This window comes from Triticum urartu, chromosome 3A, assembly GCF_056163025.1.
Source record: "Triticum urartu cultivar PI428250 chromosome 3A, HENAU_Tu73, whole genome shotgun sequence".
Classification (NCBI taxonomy): domain Eukaryota; kingdom Viridiplantae; phylum Streptophyta; class Magnoliopsida; order Poales; family Poaceae; genus Triticum; species Triticum urartu.
Window position 1 is genome coordinate 417,630,138 of NC_141875.1, and position 16,561 is coordinate 417,646,698.

The following is a 16,561-nucleotide window of genomic DNA, read 5'->3' on the forward strand; positions in this document are numbered from 1 at the left end:
CTTGCTTGTTTATGTTTGATTGTAGATAGATGGCCCGTGTTGTTGCTCCGTTAAATTTTAATGTGTTCCTTGAGAAAGCAAAGTTGAAAGATGATGGTAGCAATTACACAGACTGGGTCCGTAACTTGAGGATTATCCTCATTGCTGCACAGAAGAATTACGTCCTGGAAGCACCGCTGGGTGCCAGGCCTGCTGCTGATGCAACTGACGACGTTAAGAACGTCTAGCAGAGCAAAGCTGATGACTACTCGATAGTTCAATGTGCCATGCTTTACGGCTTAGAATCGGGTCTTCAACGACGTTTTGAACGTCATGGAGCATATGAGATGTTCTAAGAGTTGAAGTTAATATTTCAAGCAAATGGCCGGATTGAGAGATATGAAGTCTTCAATAAGTTCTATAACTGCAAGATGGAGGAGAACAGTTCTGTCAGTGAGCATATACTCAAAATGTCTGGGTATAATAATCACTTGATTCAATTGGGAGTTAATCTTCCAGATGATTGCGTCATTGACAGAATTCTCCAATCACTTCCACCTAGCTACAAGAGCTTCGTGATGAACTATAATATGCAAGGGATGGATAAGACAATTCCCGAGCTCTTCGCAATGCTGAAAGCTGCGGAGGTAGAAATCAAGAAGGAGCATCGAGTGTTGATGGTCAACAAGACCACTAGTTTCAAGAAAAAGGGCAAAGGGAAGAAGAAGGGGAACTTCAAGAAGAACAGCAAGCAAGTTGCTGCTCAGGAGAAGAAACCCAAATCTGGACCTAAGCCTGAAACTGAGTGCTTCTACTGCAAGCAGACTGGTCACTGGAAGCGGAACTGCCCCAAGTATTTGGCGGATAAGAAGGATGGCAAGATGAAAAAAGGTATATGTGATATACATGTTATTGATGTGTACCTTACTAATGCTCGCAGTAGCACCTGGGTATTTGATACTGGTTCTGTTGCTAATATTTGCAACTCGAAACAGGGAATACGGATTAAGAGAAGATTGGCTAAGGACGAGGTGACGATGCGCGTGGGAAATGGTTCCAAAGTCGATGTGATCGCGGTCAGCACGCTACCTCTACATCTACCTTCGGGATTAGTATTAGACCTAAATAATTGTTATTTGGTGCCAGCGTTGGGCATGAACATTATATCTGGATCTTGTTTGATGCGAGACGGTTATTCATTTAAATCAGAGAATAATGGTTGTTCTATTTATATGAGTAATATCTTTTATGGTCATGCACCCTTGAAGAGTGGTATATTCTTATTAAATCTCGATAGTAGTGACACACATATTCATAATGTTGAAGCCAAAAGATGCAGAGTTGATAATGATAGTGCAACTTATTTGTGGCACTGCCATTTGGGTCATATCAGTGTAAAGCGCATGAAGAAACTCCATACTGATGGACTTTTGGAACCACTTGATTATGAATTGAAGGAAATATGCCCTAGAGGCAATAATAAAGTTATTATTTATTTCCTTATATCATGATAAATGTTTATTATTCATGCTAGAATTGTATTAACCGGAAACATAATACATGTGTGAATACATAGACAAACAAAGTGTCACTAGTATGCCTCTACTTGACTAGCTCGTTAATCAAAGATGGTTATGTTTCCTAACCATGAACAATGAGTTGTTATTTGATTAATGGGATCACATCATTAAGTGAATGATCTGATTGCCATGACCCATTCCATTAGCTTAGCACCCGATCGTTTAGTATGTTGCTATTGCTTTCTTCATGACTTATATATGTTCCTATAACTATGAGATTATGCAACTCCCGTTTACCGGAGGAACACTTTGGGTGCTACCAAACGTCACAACGTAACTGGGTGATTATAAAGGAGTACTATAGGTGTCTCCAAAGGTACATGTTGGGTTGGCGTATTTCGAGATTAGGTTTTGTCACTCCGATTGTCGGAGAGGTATCTCTGGGCCCTCTCGGTAATGCACATCACTTAAGCCTTGCAAGCATTGCAACTAATGAGTTAGTTGCGAGATGATGTATTACAGAACGAGTAAAGAGACTTGCCGGTAACGAGATTGAACTAGGTATTGGAATACCGACGATCGAATCTCGGGCAAGTAACATACCGATGACAAAGGGAACAACGTATGTTGTTATGCGGTCTGACCGATAAAGATCTTCGTAGAATATGCAGGAGCCAATATGGGCATCCAGGTCCCGCTATTGGTTATTGACCGGAGACATGTCTCGGTCATGTCTACATTGTTCTCGAACCGTAGGGTCCGCACGCTTAAAGTTACGATGACAGTTATTATGAGTTTATGCATTTTGATGTACCGAAGTTTGTTCGGAGTCCCGGATGTGATCACGGACATGACGAGGAGTCTCGAAATGGTCGAGACATAAAGATTGATATATTGGAAGCCTATGTTTGGATATCGGAAGTGTTTCGGGTGAAATCGGGATTTTACCGGAGTAGCGGGAGGATACCGGAACCCCCCGAGGAGCTAGATGGGCCTTATTGGGCCTTAGTGGAAAAGAGAAGAGGCAGCCCATAGTGGGCCGTGCGCCCCTCCCCTCCCTTGGTCCGAATAGGACAAGGAGAGGGGGCCGGCCCCTCTCTCTCTTTTCCCCCCTCCGCGAATCATATTCCAACTAGGATTGGGGGGGGGAATCCTACTCCCAGAGGGAGTAGGACTCTCCTGGCGCGCCCTCCTTGGCCGGACAGCCTCCCCCCTCTAGTCCTTTATATACGGAGGCAGGGGCACCCCAGAGACACACAAGTTGATCCTCGTGATCGTTCCTTAGCCGTGTGTGGTGCCCCCTGCCACCATATTCCACCTCGGTCATATCGTTGTAGTGCTTAGGCAAAGCCCTGCGTCGGTGGAACATCATCATCGTCACCACGCCGTTGTGCTGACGGAACTCATCCCCGAAGCTTTGCTGGATCGGAGCCCGGGGAGCGTCATCGAGCTGTACGTGTGCTAAGAACTCAGAGGTGCCGGAGTAACGGTGCTTGGATCGGTCGGATCGGGAAGAAAACGTACGACTACTTCCTCTACGTTGTGTCAAAGCTTCTGTTGCGATCTACAAGGGTACGTAGATCATACTCTCCCCTCTCGTTGCTATGCATCACCATGATCTTGCGTGTGCATAGGAAATTTTTTGAAATTACTGCGTTTCCCAAGAGTGGTATCAGAGCCTAGGTTTTATGGTTTGATGTTATATGCACGAGTAGAACGCAAGTGAGTTGTGGGCGATATAAGTCATACTGCCTACCAGCATGTCATACTTTGGTTCGGCGGCATTGTTGGACGAGACGACCCGGACCAACATTACGTGTACGCTTATGCGAGACCGATTCTCCCGACGTGCTTTGCACATAGGTGGCTTGCGGGCGACTGTCTCTCCAACTTTAGTTGAACCAAGTGTGGCTACGCCCGGTCCTTGTGAAGGTTAAAACGGAGTCAAATTAACAAACTATCATTGTGGTTTTGATGCGTAGGTAAGATTGGTTCTTGCTTAAGCCCGTAGCAGCCACGTAAAACTTGCAACAACAAAGTAGAGAACGTCTAACTTGTTTTTGCAGGGCATGTTGTGATGTGATATGGTCAAGACATGATGCTGATTTTTATTGTATGAGATGATCATGTTTTGTAACCGAGTTATCGACAACTGGCAGGAGCCATATGGTTGTCGTTTTATTGTATGCAATGTAATCGCGATGTAATGCTTTACTTTATCACTAAACGGTAGCGATAGTCGTGGAAGCACAAGCTTGGCGAGACGACAACGATGCTACGATGGAGATCAAGGTGTCGCACCGGTGACGATGGTGATCACGACGGTGCTTCGGAGATGGAGATCACAAGCACAAGATGATGATGGCCATATCATATCACTTATATTGATTGCATGTGATGTTTATCCTTTTATGCATCTTATCTTGCTTTGATTGACGGTAGCATTATAAGATGATCTCTCACTAAATTATCAAGAAGTGTTCTCCCTGAGTATGCACCGTTGCGAAAGTTCTTCGTGCTGAGACACCACGTGATGATCGGGTGTGATAGGCTCTACGTTCAAATACAACGGGTGCAAAACAGTTGCACATGCGGAATACTCAGGTTATACTTGACGAGCCAAGCATATACAGATATGGCCTCGGAACACGGAGACCGAAAGGTCGAGCGTGAATCATATAGTAGATATGATCAACATAATGATGTTCACCAATGAAACTGCTCCATCTCACGTGATGATCGGACATGGTTTAGTTGATTTGGATCATGTAATCACTTAGAGGATTAGAGGGATGTCTATCTAAGTGGGAGTTCTTTAAGTAAATTAACTGAACTTAAATTTATCATGAAACTTAGTACCTGTTAAGTATCTTGCTTGTTTATGCTTGTTTGTAGATAGATGGCTCGTGTTGTTGTTCCGTTGAATTTTAATGCGTTCCTTGAGAAAGCAAAGTTGAAAGATGATGGTAGCAATTACACGGACTGGGTCCGTAACTTGAGGATTATCCTCATTGCTGCACAGAAGAATTACGTCCTGGAAGCACCGCTGGGTGCCAGGCCTGCTGCAGGAGCAACGCCAGATGTTATGAATGTCTGGCAGAGCAAAGATGATGACTACTCAATAGTTCAGTGTGCCATGCTTTACGGCTTAGAATCGGGACTTCAACGACGTTTTGAACGTCATGGAGCATATGAGATGTTCCAGGAGTTGAAGTTAATATTTCAAGCAAATGCCCAGATTGAGAGATATGAAGTCTCCAATAAGTTCTATAGCTGCAAGATGGAGGAGAACAGTTCTGCCAGTGAGCATATACTCAGAATGTCTGGGTATAATAATCACTTGATTCAATTGGGAGTTAATCTCCCAGATGATTGCGTCATTGACAGAATTCTCCAATCACTGCCACCAAGCTACAAGAGCTTCGTGATGAACTATAATATGCAAGGGATGAATAAGACTATTCCCGAGCTCTTCGCAATGCTGAAAGCTGCGGAGGTAGAAATCAAGAAGGAGCATCAAGTGTTGATGGTCAACAAGACCACTAGTTTCAAGAAAAAGGGCAAAGGGAAGAAGAAGGGGAACTTCAAAAAGAACAGCAAGCAAGTTGCTACTCAAGAGAAGAAAACCAAATCTGGACCTAAGCCTGAAACTGAGTGCTTCTATTGCAAGCAGACTGGTCACTGGAAGCGAAACTGCCCCAAGTATTTGGCGGATAAGAAGGGTGGCAAGGTGAACAAAGGTATATGTAATATACATGTTATTGATGTGTACCTTACCAATGCTCGCAGTAGCACCTGGGTATTTGATACTGGTTCTGTTGCTAATATTTGCAACTCGAAACAGGGACTACGGATTAAGCAGAGATTGGCTAAGGACGAGGTGACGATGCGCGTGGGAAACGGTTCCAAAGTCGATGTGATCGCGGTCGGCACGCTACCTCTACATCTACCTTCGGGATTAGTATTAGACCTAAATAATTGTTATTTGGTGCCAGCGTTGAGCATGAACATTATATCTGGATCTTGTTTAATGCGTGACGGTTATTCATTTAAATCAGAGAATAATGGTTGTTCTATTTATATGAGTAATATCTTTTATGGTCATGCACCCTTGAAGAGTGGTCTATTCTTATTGAATCTCGAGAGTAGTGATACACATATTCATAATGTTGAAACCAAAAGATGCAGAGTTGATAATGATAGTGCAACTTATTTGTGGCACTGCCGTTTAGGTCATATCGATGTAAAGCGCATGAAGAAACTCCATACTGATGGGCTTTTGGAACCACTTGATTATGAATCGCTTGGTACTTGCGAACCGTGCCTCATGAGCAAGATGACTAAAACACCGTTCTCCGGTACTATGGACAGAGCAACAGATTTGATGGAAATCATACATACAGATGTATGTGGTCCAATGAATATTGAAGCTCGTGGCGGATATCGTTATTTTCTCACCTTCACAGATGATTTAAGCAGATACGGGTATATCTACTTAATGAAACATAAGTCTGAAACGTTTGAAAAGTTCAAAGAATTTCAGAGTGAAGTTGAAAATCATCGTAACAAGAAAATAAAGTTTCTACGATCTGATCGTGGAGGAGAATATTTGAGTTACGAGTTTGATGTACATTTGAAAAATTGTGGAATAGTTTCGCAACTCACGCCACCCGGAACACCACAGCGTAATGGTGTGTCCGAACGTCGTAATCGTGCTTTACTAGATATGGTGCGATCTATGATGTCTCTTACTGATTTACCGCTATCGTTTTGGGGATACGCTCTAGAGACGGCCGCATTCACGTTAAATAGGGCACCATCAAAATCCATTGAGACGATGCCTTATGAACTGTGGTTTGGCAAGAAACCAAAGTTGTCGTTTCTGAAAGTTTGGGGCTGCGATGCTTATGTGAAAAAGCTTCAACCTGATAAGCTCGAACCCAAATCGGAGAAATGTGTCTTCATAGGATATCCAAAGGAGACTATTGGATACACCTTTTATCACAGATCCGAAGGCAAGACTTTTGTTGCTAAATTCGGAAACTTTCTGGAGAAGGAGTTTCTCCCGAAAGAAGTGAGTGGGAGGAAAGTAGAACTTGACGAGGTAACTGTACCTGCTCCCTTATTGGAAAGTAGCACATCACAGAAAACTGTTTCTGCGACACCTACACCAGTTAGTGAGGAAGCTAATGATGATGATCATGAAACTTCAGAACAAGATACTACTGAACCTCGTAGATCAACCAGAGTAAGATCCGCGCCAGAGTGGTACGGTAATCCTGTTCTGGAAGTCATGCTACTAGATCATGATGAACCTACGAACTATGAAGAAGCGATGGTGAGCCCAGATTCCGCAAAGTGGCTTGAAGCCATGAAATCTGAGATGGGATCCATGTATGAGAACAAAGTATGGACTTTTGTTGATTTGCCCGATGATCGGCAAGAAATTGAGAATAAATGGATCTTCAAGAAGAAGACTGACGCTGACGGTAATATTACTGTCTACAAAGCTCGACTTGTCGCAAAAGGTTTTCGGCAAGTTCAAGGGATTGACTACGATGAGACCTTCTCACCCATAGCGATGCTTAAGTCTGTCCGAATCATGTTAGCAATTGCCGCATTTTATGATTATGAAATTTGGCAGATGGATGTCAAAACTGCATTCCTGAATGGATTTCTGGAAGAAGAGTTGTATATGATGCAACCAGAAGGTTTTGTCGATCCAAAGGGAGCTAACAAAGTGTGCAAGCTCCAGCGATCCATTTATGGACTGGTGCAAGCCTCTCGGAGTTGGAATAAACGTTTTGATAGTGTGATCAAAGCATTTGGATTTATACAGACTTTTGGAGAAGTCTGTATTTACAAGAAAGTGAGTGGGAGCTCTGTAGCATTTCTGATATTATATGTGGATGACATATTACTAATTGGAAATGATGTAGAATTTCTGGATAGCATAAAGGGATACTTGAATAAGAGTTTTTCAATGAAAGACCTCGGTGAAGCTGCTTACATATTAGGCATTAAAATCTATAGAGATAGATCAAGACGCTTAATTGGACTTTCACAAACCACATACCTTGACCAAGTTTTGAAAAGTTCAAAATGGATTAAGCAAAGAAAGGGTTCTTGCCTGTGTTACAAGGTGTGAAGTTGAGTAAGACTCAATGCCCGACCACTGCAGAAGATAGAGAGAATATGAAAGATGTTCCCTATGCTTCAGCCATAGGCTCTATCATGTATGCAATGCTGTGTACCAGACCTGATGTGTGCCTTGCTATAAGTCTAGCAGGGAGGTACCAAAGTAATACAGGAATGGATCACTGGACAGCGGTCAAGAACATCCTGAAATACCTGAAAAGGACTAAGGATATGTTTCTCATATATGGAGGTGACAAAGGGCTCATCGTAAAAGGTTACGTTGATGCAAGCTTTGACACTGATCCGGACGATTCTAAATCGCAAACCGGATACGTGTTTACATTAAATGGTGGAGCTGTCAGTTGGTGCAGTTCTAAACAAAGCGTTGTAGCGGGATCTACATGTGAAGCGGAGTACATAGCTGCTTCGGAAGCAGCAAATGAAGGAGTCTGGATGAAGGAGTTCATATCCGATCTAGGTGTCATACCTAGTGCATCGGGTCCAATGAAAATCTTTTGTGACAATACTGGTGCAATTGCCTTGGCAAAGGAATCCAGATTTCACAAGAGAACCAAGCACATCAAGAGACGCTTCAATTCTATCCGGGATCTAGTCCAGGTGGGAGACATAGAGATTTGCAAGATACATACGGATCTGAATGTTGCAGACCCGTTGACTAAGCCTCTTCCACGAGCAAAACATGATCAGCACCAAGGCTCCATGGGTGTTAGAATCATTAATGTGTAATCTAGATTATTGACTCTAGTGCAAGTGGGAGACTGAAGGAAATATGCCCTAGAGGCAATAATAAAGTTATTATTTATTTCCTTATATCATGATAAATGTTTATTATTCATGCTAGAATTGTATTAACCGGAAACATAATACATGTGTGAATACATAGACAAACAAAGTGTCACTAGTATGCCTCTACTTGACTAGCTCGTTAATCAAAGATGGTTATGTTTCCTAACCATGAACAATGAGTTGTTATTTGATTAACGGGATCACATCATTAAGTGAATGATCTGATTGACATGACCCATTCCATTAGCTTAGCACCCGATCGTTTAGTATGTTGCTATTGCTTTCTTCATGACTTATATATGTTCCTATAACTATGAGATTATGCAACTCCCGTTTACCGGAGGAACACTTTGGGTGCTACCAAACGTCACAACGTAACTGGGTGATTATAAAGGAGTACTATAGGTGTCTCCAAAGGTACATGTTGGGTTGGCGTATTTCGAGATTAGGTTTTGTCACTCCAATTGTCGGAGAGGTATCTCTGGGCCCTCTCGGTAATGCACATCACTTAAGCCTTGCAAGCATTGCAACTAATGAGTTAGTTGCGAGATGATGTATTACAGAACGAGTAAAGAGACTTGCCGGTAACGAGATTGAACTAGGTATTGGAATACCGACGATCGAATCTCGGGCAAGTAACATACCGATGACAAAGGGAACAACGTATGTTGTTATGCGGTCTGACCGATAAAGATCTTCGTAGAATATGCAGGAGCCAATATGGGCATCCAGGTCCCGCTATTGGTTATTGACCGGAGACATGTCTCGGTCATGTCTACATTGTTCTCGAACCGTAGGGTCCGCACGCTTAAAGTTACGATGACAGTTATTATGAGTTTATGCATTTTGATGTACCGAAGTTTGTTCGGAGTCCCGGATGTGATCACGGACATGACGAGGAGTCTCGAAATGGTCGAGACATAAAGATTGATATATTGGAAGCCTATGTTTGGATATCGGAAGTGTTTCGGGTGAAATCGGGATTTTACCGGAGTAGCGGGAGGATACCGGAACCCCCCGAGGAGCTAGATGGGCCTTATTGGGCCTTAGTGGAAAAGAGAAGAGGCAGCCCATAGTGGGCCGCGCGCCCCTCCCCTCCCTTGGTCCGAATAGGACAAGGAGAGGGGGCCGCCCCCTCTCTCTCTTTCCCCCCCTCCGCAAATCCTATTCCAACTAGGATTGGGGGGGGAATCCTACTCCCAGAGGGAGTAGGACTCTCCTGGCGCGCCCTCCTTGGCCGGCCAGCCTCCCCCCTCTAGTCCTTTATATACGGAGGCAGGGGCACCCCAGAGACACACAAGTTGATCCTCGTGATCGTTCCTTAGCCGTGTGCGGTGCCCCCTGCCACCATATTCCACCTCGGTCATATCGTTGTAGTGCTTAGGAGAAGCCCTGCATCGGTGGAACATCATCATCGTCACCACGCCGTTGTGCTGACGGAACTCATCCCTGAAGCTTTGCTGGATCGGAGCCCGGGGAGCGTCATCGAGCTGTACGTGTGCTAAGAACTCGGAGGTGCCGGAGTAATGGTGCTTGGATCGGTCGGATCGGGAAGAAGACGTACGACTACTTCCTCTACGTTGTGTCAACGCTTTTGTTGCGGTCTACAAGGGTACGTAGATCATACTCTCCCCTCTCGTTGCTATGCATCACCATGATCTTGCGTGTGCGTAGGAAATTTTTTGAAATTACTGCGTTCCCCAACATGAATCACTTGGTACTTGCGAACCGTGCCTTATGGGCAAGATGACCAAAACACCATTCTCCAGTACTATGGAGAGAGCAACAGATTTGTTGGAAATCATACATACAGATGTATGTGGTCCAATGAATGTTGAGGCTCATGGCGGATATTGTTATTTTCTCACCTTCACAGATGACTTAAGCAGATATGGGTATATCTACTTAATGAAACATAAGTCTGAAACATTTGAAAAGTTCAAAGAATTTCAGAGTGAAGTTGAAAATCATCGTAACAAGAAAATAGAGTTTCTACGATCTGATCGTGGAGGAGAATATTTGAGTTACGAGTTTGGTGTACATTTGAAACAATGCGGAATAGTTTCGCAACTCACGCCACCCGGAACACCACAGCGTAATGGTGTGTCCGAACGTCGTAATCGTACTTTACTAGATATGGTGCGATCTATGATGTCTCTTACTGATTTACCGCTATCGTTTTGGGGTTATGCTTTAGAGACGGCCGCATTCACGTTAAATAGGGCACCATCGAAATCCGTTGAGACAACGCCTTATGAACTATGGTTTGGCAAGAAACCAAAGTTGTCGTTTCTTAAAGTTTGGGGTTGCGATGCTTATGTGAAAAAGCTTCAACCTGATAAGCTCGAACCCAAATCGGAGAAATGTGTCTTCATAGGATATCCAAAGGAAACTATTGGATACACCTTCTATCACAGATCCGAAGGCAAGACTTTTGTTGCTAAATTCAGAAACTTTCTAGAGAAGGAGTTTCTCTCAAAAGAAGTGAGTGGGAGGAAAGTAGAACTTAATGAGGTAACTGTACCTGCTCCCTTATTGGAAAGTAGTAGATCACAGAAACCGGTTTCTGTGACACCTACACCAATTAGTGAGGAAGCTAATGACGATGATCATGAAACTTCAAAACAAGTTTCTACTGAACCTCGTAGATCAACCAGAGTAAGATCCGCACCAGAGTGGTACGGTAATCCTGTTCTGGAAGTCATGCTACTAGATCATGATGAACCTACGAACTATGAAGAAGCGACGGTGAGCCCAGATTCCGCAAAATGGCTTGAAGCCATGAAATCTGAGATGGGATCCATGTATGAGAACAAAGTGTGGACTTTGGTTGACTTGCCCAATGATCGATAAGCAATTGAGAATAAATGGATCTTCAAGAAGAAGACTGACGCTGACGGTAATGTTACTGTCTACAAAGCTCGACTTGTCGCAAAAGTTTTTCGACAAGTTCAAGGGATTGACTAAGATGAGACCTTCTCACCCGTAGCGATGCTTAAGTCTGTCCGAATCATGTTAGCAATTGCCGCATTTTATGATTATGAAATTTGGCAGATGGATGTCAAAACTGCATTCCTGAATGGATTTCTGGAAGAAGAGTTGTATATGATGCAGCCGGAAGGTTTTGTCGATCCAAAAGGAGCTAACAAAGTGTGCAAGCTCCAGCGATCCATTTATGGACTGGTGCAAGCCTCTTGAAGTTGGAATAAACGCTTTGATAGTGTAATCAAAGCATTTGGGTTTGTACAGACTTTTGGAGAAGCCTGTATTTACAAGAAAGTGAGTGGGAGCTCTGTAGCATTTCTGATATTATATGTGGATGACATATTACTAATCGGAAATGATATAGAATTTCTGGATAGCATAAAGGGATACTTGAATAAGAGTTTTTCAATGAAAGACCTCGGTGAAGCTGCTTACATATTGGGCATTAAGATCTATAGAGATAGATCAAGACGCTTAATTGGACTTTCACAAAGCACATACCTTGACAAAGTTTTGAAGAAGTTCAAAATGGATCAAGCAAAGAATGGATTCTTGCCTGTGTTACAAGGTGTGAAGTTGAGTAAGACTCAATGCCCGACCACTGCAGAAGATAGAGAGAAAATGAAAGATGTTCCCTATGCTTCAGCCATAGGCTCTATCATGTATGCAATGTTGTGTACCAGACCTGATGTGTGTCTTGCTATAAGTCTAGCAGGGAGGTACCAAAGTAATCCAGGAGTGGATCACTGGACAGCGGTCAAGAACATCCTGAAATACCTGAAAAGGACTAAGGATATATTTCTCGTATATGGAGGTGACAAAGAGCTCATCGTAAATGGTTACGTTGATGCAAGCTTTGACACTGATCCAGACGATTCTAAATCGCAAACCGGATACGTGTTTACATTAAATGGTGGAGCTGTCAGTTGGTGCAGTTCTAAACAAAGCGTTGTGGCAGGATCTACATGTGAAGCGGAGTACATAGCTGCTTCGGAAGCAGCAAACGAAGGAGTCTGGATGAAGGAGTTCATATCCGATCTAGGTGTCATACCTAGTGCATCGGGTCCAATGAAAATCTTTTGTGACAATATTGGTGCAATTGCCTTGGCAAAAGAATCCAGATTTCACAAGAGAACCAAGCACATCAAGAGACGCTTCAATTCCATCCGGGATCTAGTCCAGGTGGGAGACATAGAGATTTGCAAGATACATACGGATCTGAATGTAGCAGACCCGTTGACTAAGCCTCTTCCACGAGCAAAACATGATCAGCACCAAAGCTCCATGGGTGTTAGAATCATTACTGTGTAATCTAGATTATTGACTCTAGTGCAAGTGGGAGACTGAAGGAAATATGCCCTAGAGGCAATAATAAAGTTATTATTTTATTTCCTTATATCATGATAAATGTTTATTATTCATGCTAGAATTGTATTAACCGGAAACATAATACTTGTGTGAATACATAGAGAAACTAAACATCACTAGTATGCCTCTACTTGACTAGCTCGTTAATCGAAGATGGTTATGTTTCCTAACCATAGACATGTGTTGTCATTTGATTAACGAGATCACATCATTAGGAGAATGATGTGATTGACATGACCCATTCCATTAGCTTAGCACCCGGTCGTTTAGTATGTTGCTATTGCTTTCTTCATGACTTATACATGTTCCTATGACTATGAGATTATGCAACTCCCGTTTGCCGGAGGAACACTTTGTGTGCTACCAAACGTCACAACGTAACTGGGTGATTATAAAGGAGCTCTACAGGTGTCTCCAAAGGTACATGTTGGGTTGGCGTATTTCGAGATTAGGATTTGTCACTCCGATTGTCGGAGAGGTATCTCTGGGCCCTCTCGGTAATGCACATCACATAAGCCTTGCAAGCATTGCAACTAATGAGTTAGTTGCGAGATGATGTATTACAAAACGAGTAAAGAGACTTGCCGGTAACGAGATTGAACTAGGTATTGAGATACCGACGATCGAATCTCGGGCAAGTAACATATCGATGACAAAGGAAACAATGTATGTTGTTATGTGGTCTGTCCGATAAAGATCTTCGTAGAATATGTAGGAGACAATATGAGCATCCAGGTTCCGCTATTGTTTATTGACTGGAGACGTGTCTCGGTCATGTCTACATTGTTCTCGAACCCGTAGGGTCCGCACGCTTAACGTTATGATGACAGTTTCATTATGAGTTTATATATTTTGATGTATCGAAGATTGTTCGGAGTCCCGGATGTGATCACGGACATGACGAGGAGTCTTGAAATGGTCGAGACATAAAGATTGATATATTGGACGGCTATATTCGGACACCGGAAGTGTTCCGGAAAAGTTTCGGATAAAACCGGAGTACCGGGGGGTTATCGGAACCCCCCCGGGGGTTAATGGGCCTCATGGGCCCAAAGTGGAGAAGAGGAGGGGCGGCCAGGGCAGGCCGCGCGCCCCCTCCCCCTCTAGTCCGAATTGGACAAGGAGGGGGGCGGCGCCCCCCTTTCCTTCCTCTCCTCTCTCCCTTCCTTCCCCCTCTCCTAGTTGGACAAGGAAAAAGGAGGGAGTCCTACTCCCGGTAGGAGTAGGACTCCTCCCTGGCGCGCCTCCTCCTGGCCGGCCGCCCCTCCCCCTTGCTCCTTTATATACGGGGGCAAGGGGGCACCTCTGGACACACAAGTTGATCTTGAAGATCGTTCTCTTAGCCGTGTGCGGTGCCCCCCTCCATCATAATCCTCGATAATATTGTAGCGGTGCTTAGGCGAAGCCCTGCGACAGTAGAACATCAAGATCGTCACCACACCGTCGTGCTGACGGAACTCTTCCCCGATACTTTGCTGGATCGGAGTCCGGGGATCGTCATCGAGCCGAACATGTGCTAGAACTCGGAGGTGCCGTAGTTTCGGTGCTTGATCGATCGGGCCGTGAAGACGTACGACTACATCAACCGCGTTGTCATAACGCTTCCGCTGTCGGTCTACGAGGGTACGTAGACAACACTCTCCCCTCTCGTTGCTATGCATCACCATGATCTTGCGTGTGCGTAGGAATTTTTTTGAAATTACTACGTTCCCCAACAGAAACCACTTCAAAGTTATTCTTTGCAATCAATCCGTTGGGCTATTCCTATAAGTGTCACAAACAGCCCTAGAGTTCGTACTAGAATAACACCTTAAGACACAAATCAACCAAAACCCTAATGTCACCTAGACACTCCAATGTCACCTCAAGTATCCGTGGGTATGATTATACGATATTCGTCACACAATCTCAGATTCATCTATTCAACCAACACAAAGGACCTCAAATAGTGCCCCAAAGTTTCTACCGGAGAATCACGACAAAAACGTGTGCCAACCCCTATGCATAGGTTCATGAGCGGAACCCGCAAGTTGATCACCAAAACATACATCAAGTGAATCACGTGGCATCCCATTGTCACCACAGATACGCACGGCAAGACATACATCAAGGGTTCTCAAATCTTTAAAGACTCAATCCGATAAGATAACTCCAAAGGTGAAACTCAATTCATTACAAGAGAGAAGGGGGGGAGGAGAAACATAGGATCTAACTATAATAGCAAAGCTCGCGATACATCAAGATCGTGCCAAATCAAGAACACGAGAGAGAGAGAGAGAGACCAAACACATAGCTACTGGTACATACCCTCAGCCCCGAGGGAGAACTACTCCCTCCTCGTCATGGAGAGCACCGGGATGATGAAGATGGCCACCGGAGAAGGATTGCCCCCTCCGGCAGGGTGCCGGAACGGGTCTAGATTGGCTTTTGGTGGCTACAGAGGCTTCTGGCGGCGGAACCCCCGATCTATTCTTCGTTTTGGAAGTTTTAGGGTGCGACGATATATATGGGTGCAGGAAGTACGTCGGAGGAGCCACGGGGGCCCCACGAGGCAGGGGCGCGCCCTAGGGGGGTGGGCGCCCCCCCCCCCCCCCCCACCCTCGTGGGCAGCCCGTGTCTCCCCTGACGTGCACTCCAAGCTCCCCTGGGTTGCTTTCCTTCCAAAATTAACTTCTCAAGTTGATTTCGTTCCGTTTCGACTTCGTTTGATATTCCTTTTCTTCGAAACACTAAAATAGGCAAAAAACAGCAAATCTGGGTTGGGCTTCCGGTTAATAGGTTAGTCCCAAAAGTAATATAAAAGTGGAAAATAAAGCCCAATATTGCCCAAAACAGTAGATAATATAGCATGGAGCAATCAAAAATTATAGATACGTTGGAGACGTATCAATCACCACATCATTTAAATAGTTGTCCGGCAACTTCAAGACTCTCGCCCACATTGCTATCGTATCCAAGGCAACCCATTCAGGGTTTGTGAATCCATTGTATTCCACCAAGATAAGGGCTTGATTTCTAAATAGCCACAGTCCATTGAACATCGATGTGTTCCAGTCGCCAAGACACCCAAACTGCACCGTAAAAAGTTTTCTTTGATCAATCTCCGACGAACCTCCTTCGTCGGATTCCAAGTCCATCTCATATCCTCATATAGCTTCGACGGACTAGAGCCTTTCTCTGTATGGACCCTAGCTATTGCTAGCCACTTTGATTGAACATCCGACAGATCTGACTCCTCTTTCCATACAAAATCGGCCCCATCACCTTCATGGAGATCGAGGTAATTGAGTAGCGCCTCCACATCCTTACTATCCTTCCTCTTCCTCCTTGAACTGCTATCTTCTGTCGCCATCGTACCTTCTGCAGACTTGCGAACCCTAAAACTTTCGTGTAACCCCTAACGAACCAAAGTCGGGAAGAAACGATAGGTTGCCTTTGGATCAACACGAGTTGGCGTAGGGATTCCGGGGTGTGAGGGGTAGATTGGTTGGAAGGAAAGAAACTCTCAACCTTCATGTCGCTAGAGGGCTCCTAAACCCTAGCTCCTGGCTTAGGGGAAACCCTTTTTTGTATGGATCGTTTTTAGTTCTCTTGCCTAAAAACAAATAGTTTTATGCTATATACTCATTTGCGCCGCTACAAATTTGAAGTGCCCCAGCCGTGATTCACACTCGTTCCTACAGGATTCGGCAGTCACGAGTCGATCAGGCCTAAAAACTATGGATTTTGAACTAGCGAATGTGCCCTGGGAGGACATGTCAAAC